Below are 16,460 nucleotides of genomic sequence, written 5' to 3' on the forward strand. Positions count from 1 at the left end.
GGCCAGGGTGTCAGTGAAAGCAGGGGTCCTTTATGGGAGGAGAGGTAGAAAACAGCTGTTCACTGGGCTCTGTTATTGGGACAGGAGAATTGCCAGAGCAACTGGCAGCAGCAGAACACAAGTTATAGATGATTCCGCAAGGAAGAAAGCAACAAGCGGTGGCACATTGGGCCACTAAGGAAGGGAGTGGTCACCTCATCATCATGATCAGACTCCCAGAGGGAGAATTAGGGTTTCTATGTGCAGACACTTAGAAACCCCAATGAATATTAAATGGACTGCCCTGGTGGGGGGTCTAGAGACTGTAATGCTGGCTTTAAGAACTGTGGGGAATACAGGGAATACTGATATGTATGAATTTATATGGAGTTAGGATGTGAGAGCAATCCAGATGTGGCCTTGCAACTCAGAAAATAAGTGGCTATGAAAGAGGCAAGAAAAAGGAGGAGGTATTATATATCACAGACCTCTCTTGAAGTCCTGGTCCCCTCCCAGCTGGATCAATTAAGGTGAGGCTAAAGAGTCAGAGGGGAGGGGCAAGACACTGGCTCAGAGCCTAGAAGCTGGAGAAAAGGAAAACCTAAACGGGTGAGCTGAGAAACTGGTTTGTTTGGATGGCCAGTAAACTGACCTCAAAAGAGAGTTGTGGGTGTGGCAGCGAGGGAGGAATGCAGGTTGCCCGCAGGCCAGGCATTGTCTTGGGTGGTGAGGGTTGCCACTGCTTGTGCTGGTTTTGCTGAGCTCTGGCTTTGAGCTCTCTCCATGCCCCTCTACCTCCCATCTCTTTTCCTGTAGCATATGGGGTCCTTTCTTATGTCCCCACAGTTCTGGACTTGGTGACTTCCTTGGCTTGGCAAATGCTGATTGCTTTGTCCCGGGTGAATTCTGGACCTTGCAGTTGTCTCTGGTACTCTGCACCTTCAACTTGCCAGACTGGCTCTTCAGCCTTGGAGCAGTCACCAACTCCTCTGTGGTTTCACTTTCTGTATGTGGGCTCAGCCTCTACTTGAAAACACCTCTCTGGTGTTTCACTGCTGCATGGAGTGCAGCCCTGCTCAAATTTCTTTCCTAGCCCACTGACAATGGGGAAGCACACCACAGGCTTCAGAAGCAGCTAGTGTTGGGAATTCAGCAGCCTTCTGGCCCTTTTTGCTGGCACCATTTCCCGTAGAGACAGAGTGTGTGTGGCCAGGGAGGTGGGGAAAGAGGGTGTTAAACCTTTCCTGTTGTTTCCCATATAGCCAGAGAGTTCATTCAGGAGTGGTTCAGAGCTACCATTCTTCCACTCACAGTGCTTCTTAGTTCCTTTCTACTCCTGGTCCCCTGTGGTGTTCTGTGATCACCAAGTGCTTGTGAGGCTTGCGGAAAGCTGCTTCTCTCAGGGTCTGGTTGTAGCCGGGTGAGCGTAGCCACACAAGCTTCCCAACGCCCCAGCTAGACTTGAGACATTCTGCCCTTAAAGGCACAGCCTCCAATACTACATATGCAAAAGTTAATGAATGAAGTTGAGTAAACTCAGTCAAGGTCAAGTCCATTATTACTGCGCCTCTGCCTGGCTGATTTGAAAGATGAGAGTTGAAGGAGAGGGATTATAGCAACTGGGAGGGGCCATGGACTCCAGTGAAGACAGAAAATTATCCAAGAGGGAAACAAGAGAGACAGCTGTCAAACAGCAAGGTGAGTCTCAGCCTGGGGAAATGCAATAGGAGAAAAATAACCTGAAGGAAGAGAACTGGTGAGGGAGGGGGGAGTAGTGGCCCAGGAAGCCAGAGTTGGGGGCAGCAAAAGGGATAGTAGTTTGCAATGAGATGGCTACAAACACAGGTGAAATTCTTCCTGGGTACTCAAAGGCCTCAGTCCCAGAGCAGGGAGGGGTTAGCCACAGTCTGGAGAGACTTCACCTGGGACTCCATGTTCAGCCCTGGGGAACCTCGTTGCTGAAAAAATGTCCTTTTCTTCCACGGTGCTCCAATACGCTTTATTTCAAGGCTTCTCGTGGGGAGTAATAAGCAATAGCACAATCACACATCAATGCCAGCAAGCAACACGCTGCACACAGCACACAGTCAGCTCTGGCAAACAAAGACTCCACTGACTTAGTCAGTGACAGAGAATGGCTGAGACTTTCCGGTGTTAATTCCACCCAGAACCTGTAACTTGGGAAAAGCGGGTGATAAACTGGAGGGAATCCAGAGAAGAGGAACAAAATGTATCTGGGGGTTGGCGGAGCTGACTCACTCCTGCACAGGGAGAGTGCTGCATGTTGGAAGCATGGCTATGTGACAAGTCACGACTAGGTGGGTGGGGTAGGTGGGGCTGGGCTTGATCACTGTGCATAGCATCCGAAAGGTGTAAGCTCCAAGGAGAGAAAGAACAAAGGGGAACTGTCACAAGAAGTGACACTTAAGGCTGGCCAAAGTCTTGGTAACTAAACTGGTGAGTCCAGCCCTGTCCTGGTCCCTGAGGATGGGGACTGGCTTCTCTAGCTAGTGTCTGTGTGATTAGAGCCCTGCACATTTACAAAATTTGTAGCCACATTCACAGCTGCAAAAATGATCTGCTGATATCTGCATCCATATCTGTGGCTGCAGATACCCGCGGCTGTACAGCAGATATGTGCAGATTTGCAGGGGCAGCCAGAAGGAAACTTCCCAAATGATCAGGGATGAGAAATGACTTTTCATCAAAAAGTGTATGTCTACACTGCATTCCTCTTTTGAGAGAGGAATGCAGATGCAGCTGAGTGAAATTGCAAATGAAGCGCGGATTTGAATTTCCCACACTTCATTTGCATAATCGCGTCCGGCCGCTATTTCAAAACACCCTATTTTGAGATAAAAAACGCTGTGTAGACACAGTTATTTTGAAAGAAACCCCTTCTTTCAAAATAACCCTTGCTCCTTAACAAATGAGGTTTAATGATTATTTCGAAAGAAGGGGTTTCTTTCCAAATAATTGCATCTACACGGCGTTTATCTCAAAATAGGGTGTTTCGAAATAGCGGCCGGACGCGATTATGCAAATGAAGCGCAGGAAATTCAAATCTGCGCTTCATTTGCAATTTCACTCGGCTACATTTTCATTCCTCTCTTGAAAGAGGAATGCGGTGTTGACATATCCAAAGGGATGAGCTGAGGGAAGGAGAGTCCCTGAACAGCATGGAACTGCCTGCCACTGGGCGACTTGTCCCAGCTCACATCACGTCCCCCACCCCACCTCAGAGCCCAGATTCGTGCATCTCCTTGCAACACTTTGGCAGCCTTGTGCAGCATTTCAGGCCAATAAAATCTCGCAGCGTGTGAATTTGCATGTCTTGCTAATTTGGCTGGGGGGTTCGCTCAATGAGGAGAGACTGAGCCAGCGTGGCATGTGTCAGTCAGAGGGAGCCCTGGCTGAGCACTGTGCAGACTGTGCAGTGTTCCCCGGTCTTGGCACCAATGGGTTAAGTGCCAATTTCAGAGTGTCTCTAAGGTGACACTGCACTCCCGGTGTAGCGTTCACAGTTAGCACAGCCCCTTTCCCCCTCTCGCTGTGCACTGTGCGTTGTGCGTTGTCTTCTGGCTGCTGCTTCTGCTGCAGGATCTGTGCACAGGCACCTGGCTCTTTTTTGCTTCTGAGTTGGACTGCTGTTGGAGGAGACACTGAGATCCCTGGTGACTCAGCCCTGACCCCCTTCTCCCAGCAGTGGAAAAGCTGGACTGCCCCACTTTTGGTGGGAGCTGTGCTCTTCACAGCTTTGTTGCCTCCCGGGATCCTTGTTTCTGACCAGGACTGTTTCTTATTCACAGTCATTTCCTTCATCCCTCTGCGCTTGCTGGGCCAGGCAGATCTCAGCCGAGGAGCTCAGCTGTGCCTGGGTTTCTGGGTTACCCCCATCCAGATTGTTCCTGTTTTACCTTTTTGCTGACCACCCTCCAAGGGGTACAGGAGACAGACTGAGGCCGAGCTGCAAATTCTGAGCCGCATTAACCCTCCGTTCAGGAAGCCGATAAATAAGATTGGGAAGAAGTTGGACCGTTTTGTTTTTCTTCCCTGGAAGTTCAAGCTACCCCAGGAACTTTGTGGGGGCCCTTGTGAGACAAGTGGCGTGCAGTGCGGTCGTGGGGCTGGACTGAGCGCACCAGGCAGTGAGCACGGAGAGAGCAGGACTCTTCTGGACAGGTGGAAGGTCTCCGGTTGGCTATTTGTAGCACTGCTGGGAATGGCAGAAGCTCCCAGGAGCTGGAGAGGCTGCATGCTGGACAGGGAGGATGGAGGGACCCAGGAAAACCCCCAAGGGGCAGCAAAAGAAGACGAAGCGAGAGAAGAACGTGTAGGACTGATGCAGCCTGCAGGCCTCCATCTGCACCAGGACTTGGACCCTCAACGGGCTGAGGGGAGAGGAGCCAGCATGGCAGCCAGCCCGGCTGCAAGGGCACAGGTGGAGGAGCAGCTCCTGAACCTGACCATCAGGAAGCAGGTGTCCTACAGGTAGGAGCCTCCCTCTCACTGCATCACTTTGGGGCTAGTGCAAACACAGTGATGGAAGCTTCCCTGACCAGCCCTGGGAACCGTCATGGGTCCCCTGCTCCCTGCATTACTGTGAAGCTGCAAAACAGTGTCAGCCCTTCACGGCAGGAGCATGTGGTACCTTCCACACAAAAAAAACTTTCTTTTTTTGCCCCGGATTTCCTGTGGTCACCCCCGGGGTAGCGGGGAGATGTGCCTGTGCCCCATGGCAAGGGATTTACAATGTGCATGACTCTGGGGGCTCCTGCTGTCCCCCCTGCCTGCCCCATGTCTGCGTGGGGTGATTTTCCATAAGCAGCTGTGGGAGCTGAGCCCTGGAGGACTGTCCCATTGAGAGACTTTGAGCCAAATTGCTGTGGGTGGGGAAAGTTACCGCTGCAGAGACAGAGCGAGTGGTGGTGGTGGGGAGGGGACTCTTGGTTCAGTAGCTGGAACCCATAGTCTCCTACTGACCTTGGGCCCTTTTGCTCTTTTCTCTATCATGCCTGTCACTTTAAATCTTCTCTTGAAGTCCGGTGCTAGGTCCAGGCTGCTACTCTCCCCAGGCATGCTGGCCCTGTGCCTCTGAGGGCAGCAGCGTGGTGCGGATCAGATGGGGTCCTGTCACACCCTCTGCCCAGGGAAACACCCCTCCCTCCCTCCTGGCTGGTTCCCCATTCTCATCCCACTACCATCCCATAGCCCCTCCTCCCTTCTACTCTGACTGCCCCCTCCAGCTTCCCTTCTTCCCTGTCCTTGGGGCAATGGCTTTCCTAGACCCCATACCACTGCCTCCTGAGGACACTGGCATGGCCCTGGCAGTTGCTTTGCCCTCTAGGATGCCATTTTCCTTCCTCTCCTCATTATTGGGCCACTACAGCTCTCCTGGGCTGAGCTAAGGACTTGTTCTTCCTCTCTCCCTGGTATTCCTGGAGGTCAGTGGCCCAGGGTTTTGAGCTCCCCGGGTGGCTGAGCAGTGATAGGTCACTGTGGGGGCTGATATGGGCATTGGCCTGGGAAATCTTCTGGGAAAGGTTGTTGCAAAGGGACCCAATGTGTAATGATTTGCTCCCCGCACAGCTCTTCTTCTCATGAGTTTGCTGTGTCCCCAATTCCCCCCAGAGGGAAACATAATCTGTGGGGAAGGGCAATAGGAGCAGGCGTTCTTGCTACTCTTCATAACCCCATAATGAGGCTGCCCACTTCTGTGAGCCATTAGCACACACATCCCCTGTCTGGATACCTAACTGAGTTTTTATTCCTGAGTAGCTCCTGCCACCTGTCTAGGGTGGTACTCATGTCACGGTGGGTCCAGCAACTTAGGCTTTATTTTCACTCCTCCAGGAGGTGAAGGAAGGGCTGAGGCCTGGTTGCCCTCTCTCAACATTTGAACAAACCCTGCTGTAATGCCATTGCTCTCTATGGAGTAGCTCCTCAGACTGGATGGTGTGACAGGACAGGAAACACTGGATCTAGTTCTCCTTGCCCAGAGCAGGAGGCAACACACGCAATAGGGACTGTCATTTTGGGATGATTAGATGCTGTGGGATTGTGTTAAGAGGAGAGAGATGGGAGCAGCTCTTGTTTTCTTGTGAGCTGGCTGGGATAATGGATCCCACTGAGTCCTGTGTTCTGCCCTCGGCTCTGTGTGATTGATTATTCATTAGGGGCTGAAGAATTACAGAGCTCAGAGGCTAAGTATCTTATACCGAGGAGACTTGTATGTGGAACAGAAGGCAGGTTCAGTGACTAGAATGCTCACTAAGGCCCGAGGAGACATGGATTCTGTTCTTGGCTCTGCCACAGACTTCCTGTATGACCTCATGGAAGTCACTTGTTTTTTTTTTGGCTAAGTTCCCTGTGGAGACACTAGCATTCCCCATCTCAGGGCATGTCTACACTAGGAAATTATTTCAAAATAACTTATTTTGAAATACTAATGCCCAAAATAATAGTTTTGAAATAATGTGTCCACCCTACAGGGACACCTTGAAATTAGTCCAAGGCAGACTCCCTTAATGTGATGCAACTTAGAGCCCCAGGAAGCAGTGGGGAGTAATTATTTTGAATGACTCTGGGGAGTAGCTATTTCAAAACAGCAGAAGTGGAGCGTCCACACGACTGCTATTTCGAAGTAACTGTTTTGAAATTAGCATTATTCTTCATGGAAAGCAGGAGTTATTTCAAAGGATTGAGCCCCTTCTTACGAAATAACGGGCATGGTAGTATGGATGCTCCACTTGTCATTTTGAAAAAAGGAGCGTTATTTCGAAATAACTCCCTAGAGTAGACCAGGGCTTAGTGGAATGTGGGGAGGATAAATGTAGTAAAGATTGAGGCACACAAATACAGCCCTAACAGGGGCCATGCAAGTATCTTAGCGAGTCTGGCATCCTTCTGCCAGGAACCGACTAGACTCAGCTGGTTGCTGGTCCCTGAGTTGGTAAAGGGGGAGTCCCAGTCGAAGCAGGCCCCCCCCTCACCATGTCACTGGGTGTGGGTCTCTGGTCCCCAATATACTCAAAAAATGCCTTATTGGGAGGTGCAACAGGCTGCATGGTTTGGACTGTGGGGATGATTTGCCTTAGTTTGATCTATTGTCAGCTGCTTTAAAAGGTTTGTGCCCTGCCATCAGCAAAAGCGAAGGCTTATCATGCACAGTGGAAGGCACAAAGCAGGATTTTCCTTTCTTAGCTGTTTTGCTCCAGATGTGCATGAATGTATTAACTGGCTGCAATTATCCCAAACTCCCCGGGGAGGACTGGAGCATATTGCAACCTAATTTAATCAGCCTGGACTTGTTCCAGCTCTAATATTTCTGGGGATCGCTTTAATCTTGCTATGCCAGACCCCATCTCTCCTTCCTTCACATCTCTACTGATTCTCCTCCCTCCTGGCCTGCAGAGCCCCCAGCCTGTTCTTCCAGCCCTGGGTCCCACCCCGCTCTGTGGATGCCTTTCATCCTGACCCCCAGCACCAGGGCTCTGTGGTATTGAATTTTACAAGTGTTTCCATGAAGGTAACATGTTAACAGGCAAGGGAGACGTCCTTTGTGCCCTGATCAGGGTTTGGACCAGCTGCTGGGATGTTACTGCCCCTCCAGTGCAAGGGTTCGGAGGAATTGCTTATTATACCACCCTCGATTCCTGGCATCCCAGCAAAAACAGGAAGGGGGTGCTGTAGTAGGGAAGTGTCTCAAAGCAGGACTCTGCCCTGGGGCTCCTGTGAAGTCATCAGGCCTGGCTGCTCCCTAAGGACAATGTGGAACAGGCGTGGATATTTATTCCATTGTGATGCACTGGATTAAGAGGTCAGCACTGGGTGAGTTGGGGACATGATGGATCTGGTGGAGGAATTGCGGAGCTGCAGGCAGCATCTAGCCCTTGTTCTCTTCTCCCATATCTGGACCTTTGGTCTGACCCCATATGGTCATTCTATGCACAGCCCTGGACAAGAGCAGCCCGGCGTGTGGGACTTGAACACCCCCTTTGGCCATTGCTCAGTCCAGGTGTAGGACTCGGCAGATGCTTCCCTGACGCCTGAGATATGGGAACGTGCAGAGGGCTCGTGGGAAAGCTGCCGAGTTTGGACACTGCTGGTCAGCATGGGCTCCTCCCTGGGTCACAGAGATCACAGTAGATTTCATGTGAGGTGAAGGCCTGGAGAACAAATGAGGTTGCTGAGTCCCCTGGCTGCTGACATCACTAGCCTGCCCAGCTCCTGCTGGGGCCCATTAGCCAGCACGAGAGAGAGGTGACGTCAGTCATTATATAAGGGTTTCAAATGAGCAGAAATGATATTTTAAGCTTGGCTATTTAGTGCCTTCCAGAAATAGCTGATGTGGTTCATGGAGGCGTCTCAGGTGGTGGAATGGGGGCTCAGTGCACAAATTATATTTAGTGCTTTAGTGTGCCAAGCCTGCTAATGATGTTAATTGTGCCACAAACTCACTGACTCAAGGACACCGGCTCCACAGGGGAGAAACCTCTGAAGTACCAGCAATTCTTGCTCCTTCAGCTAGCACTATAAAAGGTTGAGCAGGTGCCAAATGTAATGCTTGACTCTGACAGTGACTCCTGTAAAATCATATCTCCTCTGCTTTGGGCACCGGTTACTGAAGTGGGCTGGTTTCTAAAGTGCGAGGCACCTGCAGCTCCCGGGCCTGGCAGCAGTAATCGGGGTGCTCAGACACTGAGAGAATCAGGCCTGTAAGGTTGGACCATGCTCTATCTGCACTCACACTTGGACAAACCCTCAAAGGGAAGCCTGGTAGCTCTGACAAGGAAGTAACACATACAGACGCTGCTCTGACACGGGCTGTCAGTAACCATCCCTGCACCAGGTACTGTGGTGCCAGGGAGCCAGAGGCAAGTGGCAAAGCCCCTGGCTGCTTGAAGTGAGGCATCCATCCTTTCCTTTCCCTGGGGGCTGCATGGCTGGGCCTGGGTCTGTCCCTGCTGCAGCCTCAAGGATCTCAGGAGTTTGGGGCTCTTTCATCCTTGGCACCTACCCTGAGCTTCCCTGCAGATGTTTGGGATGCAGCTCCCAGCCACAGCCTCCCTTTGCCATCACTGCCTCCCAGCAGTGCAGGCAGATGGGCATTGGGTACATCAGAGGTGACACATGGTGGGGGGAGCTCCCAGATTTCACCCTTTTATTTGCCCCCCCCCCACCTCCTTCCTGCAGAGGAACATTTGCAGGGGAGGGAGGGAAGAGGGGTGGCGCTGCGTGTTCTGTTCATCCAGATGATCTGTGTGTATCGGTTTCCCCACATGGGCTGCCAAAGGAAAGGGCGGGAGAGCAGCTCCTGACTCTCACAGCGACTGTTTCAGTTCTACTAGTAAAACAAAGAAGCTTGTCCCTGACACAGACGTCCCTGTGTAGCTGGGCCTGCTTGTGCTGCACTCCAGAAAGCAAACATCAGGGGCCCAGAGGTTAGACAGGGTGGCAGCCTGAGGCTAAGCTGTCCCTATGCTTGGGCCTGCTGCTCATGTACTGGGGACATGGACTGTGCTGTTGCTGGTGCAAGGGCAGGAGAGCAGCAGGCACAGAGTCATTTCTCAGCCTGCAGGGCTCCACCTGGGCTCTGGGAGATTTTCCCAAGGGCAGCCGCCAGCTCCAGCACTGGGCATCTCTGCTGCACAACTGCATACACAGCAGGCCCTAGCTCTTGGCCCTCATTTGCTCCAGCCAGGCTGGGACTAATAGGTCTCATTCCCGCCTTGCAGATCTGCTCCTCTGGGGCTGCCTGGGCCCTCAGCCCCTCTGTTCTCTCCTGATACTCTCTGCTGACTGCACATGCCACCCCTTGAGTCAGAGCAGGGCCTGCCCCAGCAGCCTCAGGCTTGTTGCCTGCAGTGGCCCAAAGATGAGTTCTCATCTCCTGCCCTGGCCTCCCGCACGGCATTAGCCCCACACAGAGACCAGCATCTGCTCCTATGCCTGCTTTGCAGAGAATGAGACCCCAAGGTGACTCTTGGGTTGCTAATGAGAGCTGGAGCTACAGCATCATGGCTTCTCAGCGGGGGCATGGGGATGGCAGGTAGGAGGCACCTGATGCTTCTGACAGGCTGTGCCAGGGAGCTAAATATAACCCAGAGCAGGGGGAGGGGCTGTTTTGCAATGCAAATAGTGAGGTGAGGGAGAAAGCTGGCAGCCTGCTTCTCGTGCAAAGGGTGGAGTGGAGCCAGGGGCAGCCAGCAAGACCTGTAGAGGAGAGGAATCTGGAGGGCCAGGGGAGTTGGTTGCAGCCGCACCTCTGCTGATTTCCCTTCCTGCTCTCATTCAGCTGGGGCTGGGCTCCTGTGCAGCCCAGGGGTTCCAGCTCATTATGTCATGCTCTGCTTCCTACATTGGAGAGGAAAACTATTGCAACACAGGGGTACATTCGTGGCATCCAAGCCCTGGAGAGGAAGCCGATACCCAGGTGCTGAGCACAGAAGAGAAGCTGTGCCCTGCTCGGCTTCTTAGATACAGACATTCATAAACTCCTCCCATTGAGCCCTGCCTCATGTTACCCCAGCAGTCAGATGGAAGTAGCTGCAGCTGACAAGGCTTCCCACAGGAGTTTCTGAGCCGGTTATGTGCCCCGGGAACAGGCTTGAGCTGGGGACAGGAGGCAGTGGGTGTGGGGCCGGGATTCTCTCCAGATGCTGCAAGGCCTGTGGCAGACCAAGTGCCTCCCGTTTACCCAGTGCCAGGCTGTGTGCTGCCGGAATGTGCCAGCAGTCAACTCCTACAGATGCTATGTACTTGCAGGTGACACCGTCTGCCTCTGGAGGAGACCTGAAGTAAGGCCTGGGCTGAAGTCAGAATAGGAGCTGCATCTGCATGGTCAACATACTAATTCCTGTAGTTACTGTAGTAACAAATGCTGTTACTGCTCCCTGTATGGGTAACAGGCTGGTGAAGACTCTGCTAGACCATTGACTGTTATAAGTGCCTGGAGTGTGGGGGATTGGGTTGTATTCATTCACGCAGTTAAAGTCAGCACTACTTGGTCTTTTTTAAACTATCCCATGCTTACACTGAGCTCAGGGAACTGCCTTCCCTAGGAACATGGGCATTGGGTGACCCCATGGCTTGGGGAGGCAAGACCCCTCCATTCTGCCTGAGGGCCCACCGATTCTGTGCCCACCAGAGCTCATCTTCACCCACTGTGCCTTCTGCTGGCCCCTGTCCATACCCCTGACCCCCATGTGGCTGCTGGCCCTTTCCCCTACCCAGGATAGTGCCCCGAGCCGGGGATAGTGCAGCCCCAGCCTTCCCCAGCTCTAGAGCTCTGGGGTGCCAGCCTCCTCGGATTATTTCTTCAAACCAGACCCCTAACCAGGAAGCCCCCTCCTCCACAGCTGAGCCACTAGCCCCTGCACCAGGAGGACCGGGGGAATGACAAGCTGGCACCACAACAGCGGGATGTGGGAGAGAGTCTGGGGGACTCTGGTGGAACATGGGCAGGGCCGGGTGAGGCAGTTTGGGAAAGCAGTGTCTTCACCTAGCTGTGATACCCGCCACCTATGGCCAGTAATTACACGGTGGTCTAAATCTCTCTCCTTGATTCTGCTGGCTGCATTAGCAACATAATATAACAGCTGTCTGGGTAAGGGGGTGCACACCACTGCCATCATGTGGGTGGAAAGATAGCTGCTCAGTTGTGTGTCAGAGATCCTGTACTTCTCAACAGGTGATGGAGATTCTTCTTTAACTCACATGACTTATGGAGCAGGAGCTCCTGAGCTCTGTCCCTGCTGCTCTTTGAGAGGCTCTGAATCACTAGTGGGCAACCTGTGGCCCATTGGGGTTCTATGTGTGGCCCAAGAGACATTTTCCTAATTGTTTCTCATGCGCAGGGTCACTGGATTCCACTGGTTTCCATCCACACACATTTTTTTTTCTACCGATATTACTAAAGAGACACAGACGTAACGCAAGAGCACGTGAAATGAGGTGCATGCTGATTGCACACAATGCTGACTGAGTGCCTTGTGCTCCCTCTCCAGCCAGTTAAACCGCTGCTACAATTCAGTAGGCACACTCCACAATTCTAAGTAGGCATATGCAGTTAATGAAATTACGTAATCCCAGGAGATTGTCTTGATAACAACAATCTTGCAGCCCACTATGGCCTCTCACATGGCCTACTCACTAGCCTGGGTTCTCAACACTGCTCTGAGTAGTCTTGCTGTGCAGCTCCTGGTCTGCTGTTAAGTCCAGAGTAGTGCAACATGGAGCAAATGCTGGCACTGCTATCATTGAATGTGGGTGTGAGGAAATGAGGTGAAAGAGTACCAGTTCCCAGTGCACCAGCTCCCTGCATGAGGCCTGTGCACGGAAGGGTGAACGGCTTCTTCCAGCTCAGCCTTTCCTTCGACTGCTGTGTGCTTGCCTTTTCATCACATTAATCAGGCTGCACAGAACCACGTAATCACATTCCCAATTGTTCCCACCAAGCTGTGCCTGCAGCTCTTTGACAGACCCATCCATCTCCGCCTCCCTCTGTGCAACAGGGAGAAAGGGAGCCCTGATGCTCACAGGCACAGCTCACGCTCCTGGAGTCCCAACAGGGTACTGCTGCGGGGACATGCACTCTGCCAGACTCTCAGCTAGACTCTGACAGGAAGCCCTTGGTAAACTGTTTGCTTGCCGTTCCGATCTCTGAAGAATTTGGGGAGGTGTCCCTGGGTTTCCCTTGTTCCATAGGGATGGATGAGTTCACTTGCCAATGTGTTCTCCTCCCACTTGCCCTGCTCTAGTTGCAATCCTGCCTGAGGGGCTGAGGGAGCTGACAAAACATCCAGCAAGTGCTATGTGCTGGAGCTCAGGTGGGCACACTTACTGCCACGCCTGCTCTGGGGCTCAGCTTTTTGCCCAAGAGTTTGTTCCCCTCCCAGGAGTAGCACAGAGCTAGGCAGGTATTTACTTCTTGGGCTCAGCATTTTAAGAACTCCCAAGGAGCAGCATTTTTGAAAAAAATCATGGCTAAGCTGTGTCAGAACACAGTGACATTATATCCTGGAAAGCTGGGGCGGGGAGAAGTGGAAGACCTAATGGAGCATATAGACTTATGAAAAGTCTGGGAGTGGGCAAATCCTATAGGAAATGAGGCCCCTGCTCCTACATGTATGGGGTAGGAACTGACTGCCCCTTTTCCTCCATGCTGTTTTGAGTGTAGCCCAGGGCCTGGATTGGGAAGTGCAGTCATGAGTGAATTAAGTTGCTCTCGGAGGCAGGTGTGAACCAAAGCATTCACCCTGCCCTCAGACCTCCCTGCTGCTGGTCACTGTAGCCCACCTTTGGGAGTGCAGCTGGTTCAGGCTGATGAGAGCAGGGGCAGTGAGTCTGGGTCAGCCTTTCTCAAGGGCTCTCTTCTTTCTAGAAGCACCATCTGCTCTGTGCCCATGGAGTGAAGGGCTGTTGGATTTTCATGAGCGATTCCCCCTTCCACACTAGGCTGTAGCCTGCCTCGGGCATGGTGATTGCTAGCACTAGGGGCTCAGCTCCCAGGCAGGGATGCAACTTTGGGGAGGGGCAAGTGGGGCTTCAGAGGTGGTGGGCTATGATGGAGCCTGGCTGCATTGAAGGCAGACATGTGCCATTCCCACTGTCCTGCTCTAGTCCTGTCTGCCTCCATCCTCCCTCTGTGACACGTTCTCTGAGCATGCTTTAGTACTCATGCAGCATAGAGGAGAACCTGCTGGCCGGCTCCTGGAAGCACACAGTAACACAGGAGCTGGCCAGGGAGCCCTGGGGCAAAGAGATCCCATGTCAGGGATGCTGTGCCCTTGGGTCTGTTGCCTGCCTGCCTGCCTGACAAGTTAGGTGCAGACACAAACAACTGCATGGTAGGGAGGAGTCAGCAATGTCAGGTCCTCTCATATGGATGTTAAGACAGACTGGCTTGCTGAGTCTTGTAGTATGAACGGGAGCCAATGAGGTACCTTTTCTGGGATGTGTCTGTAATAGTGTCTCCATTTACCTGGCCATAGTTCTGTAGGAACAGGTCCTCAAAATGCCCACCATTTTCCTGAAGTTATGTGGCCTAAGTAACTGGAGGCTATAAAGGGTACAGGAAAAGTTGGCTTGTGTTAGCCCTACCAGTCCATTTTGTAATGAAGGAAGGGGCATAGAAGGGAGGGGTTACAGAAATGTGGAAATCTCGAAGAATAATGGGTTCTTTTGTGTGGCAAAGTCTTGATCAGTGGAAATGGACTAAGAGGGCCACAATTCCCTGCATATTGTCTGGTGGAATTATCATCCCAAATTCTGGTTCAGAGACTGACATTCTGTGCTTGGCTCTTCTAACTTGTAACTGTGCTCAGCAAGTATGGGCTATGTTGAGCCTCTGCAGGTATATGATAAGAGCTAAAGGTTTCCTGACTCCTGAGCAGATTCATACTAAGATGAGTACTAGGGATCTAAGCGACTAATCGATTAGTCAACTAGTCAATAAGCAAAAGCTTATCAGATAGGTGACACACTAGTTGACTAGGCGCTTCCCCCGCCCGCCCCCCTTGCTGCCTCTATCATAAAGAGGAAGCAAGGGGGAAAGAAGAGCGGGTGCTGGGTGGGGACCTGGCTTAAAAGTCGGTTCACTTCCAACTTTGAAATGTACAAGAGTCCCTGCTGGGGCTCTGGGACTTTTCAAGTTGGAACACGTGAGCAGCCCAGGACTCTGAGTCCCTTGCTGTCTCCAGACTCCTTGCCGTACTTCCTCTTTGAAATGTACAAGAGCCTCAATAGGAGCTCTTGTGCATTTCAAAGATTGAAATGCTGCATGGAGCCCTGGGGCCACTGAGGAGTCCCACTGAGCCCAGGCTCCACACAGCATTTCAATCTTTGACATGCACAAGGCCAAATGCACTAGTCCTCATCAATTAACCAAATAGTCAATGGAAATCTCATCAACTATTCAAATGTAACATTCCTATGAAATGTCTATGTGTGTGGGTAACCACTTAGAGGCAGGTTTGAACCTGTGATCTTTGGAGCTTAATGTAGGGGCCTGTACAGCTTGAGCTATAAAGCCAGTGCTGTCTTAGTTTAGGCTGTAGAGCTCACTCATTCTTATCTCTCATTGTAAGTGGTCTGAGTGCCACTTCATGGGACAGTGAACCACACACACGGGGGCTACGTCTACATTGCAGGCTTCTTGTGCAGGAACTTTTTGTGGACGAGAGCTTCCGCAAAAAGTTCTTGTGCAAGAGCGTGTCCACACTGCCATGTGCTTTTGCGCAAGAGACGTGCCTTTGCTCAAGAAAGCGTCCACACTGTCATGGATGCTCTTGCACAAAGAAAGCTCTGATGGCCATTCACAGAATGGCCACCCGAGCACTAGAGCTTTTTCCAATAGGGGTTTCTTGTTGTCCGTCCACACACGCCTTTTTACGCAAGAATTCGTGCACAAAAAAGGCTTATTCCTCGTAGAAAGAGGAATAACTCTTGTGCAAAAGCCCTGTCTTCTGACGATCTACTGTACTTTTTCTTGCGCAAATACATGCTTGTAGTGTGGACGTTCCGTGAGTTTTTGTGCAAAACTGGCTGTTTTTGTGCAAAAACTCTGCAGTGTAGATGTAGCCTAGGTGAGTGAGTTACATACTTCCCCTAGCTGAGGGCTTCAGAGACCCAGTTGAAATCCCAGATGAGCCCCCCGCTTGTAACAGCCACCAGGCAGATTTGAACCTGGGACCTTGGGAGCGTTGTGTAGGAGCCTCTACCACTTGAGCTAAAAAGCCAGCTGGCTCTCAGCTTAGACTGTGGAATTCACTCATTCTTATCTCTCATTGTAAGTGGCCTGTGCCACTACATAGGACAGTGAACCACACCCACTAGATATGTGGGTTACATTTGTAAAAGTGCTCATTCTTGTCTAGCTCTCTCCATGTTACAGTGGACAGTCCCAGAGGGTGGCTGTGAGTTTCAAGTATGAACATTCCTCATAAGAAACATGTTCATATTTCCTCATAGTCGAATGTGTGTTTGCCATTTCTACAAAGCCTGTAGCTTGTTTGCCGCACTGCCTTCTGAACTGCCGCTGCCAGAGACTGGCTCAGTGTTAGCTGGTGCCATTTTGAGTGAGAACAAAGCAGCTGTAATAACAGACTGAGTAGCTGTAAATGTGACTGCTGAGAGTTTTATTGTGTACTGTCCCTTTAAATAGCTCAGGTCTTTCTCTGCCTGTCTTGGGCAGCTGCCATTTTATGTGACTGTGATGGGGGGAGAGGCCTACTCTGTGTTCTGCCATGGTGACTTTACTTTTGTGCTTTCTTGTTTTGTTGGTCTGTTAATCTGTGGTGAAAGTTTTTGTCTCTGAAAGGTGCTGGGGTCCCGAGGGAAGGTAGGATATAAGAACCTGGAGAGATAAAGCATGGTACAACTGTCCCTACAGTATGTATTGTGTGCTGCTTGCTGTGTCTGGCTCAGTCCTGAGTCCAGGCAAGCACTGAGTTCCATTCAGTGCATTTGCTACTGAGGCT

The 16,460-nt window shown here is 51.6% G+C and overlaps 1 long non-coding RNA gene across 1 annotated transcript; it reads left to right on the forward strand.

Moving 5' to 3' along the window:
- Positions 1–1,263: 1,263 nt before the first annotated feature.
- Positions 1,264–11,604, forward strand: LOC142829165 (uncharacterized). The gene is made up of 3 exons (XR_012903545.1): positions 1,264–1,677; positions 3,789–4,470; positions 10,747–11,604. It is a non-coding gene; the product is annotated as an uncharacterized LOC142829165 (long non-coding RNA).
- The last annotated feature ends 4,856 nt before the right edge of the window (positions 11,605–16,460 follow it).

The sequence above is a fragment of the Pelodiscus sinensis genome, chromosome 4, assembly GCF_049634645.1.
Source record: "Pelodiscus sinensis isolate JC-2024 chromosome 4, ASM4963464v1, whole genome shotgun sequence".
Classification (NCBI taxonomy): Eukaryota; Metazoa; Chordata; order Testudines; family Trionychidae; genus Pelodiscus; species Pelodiscus sinensis.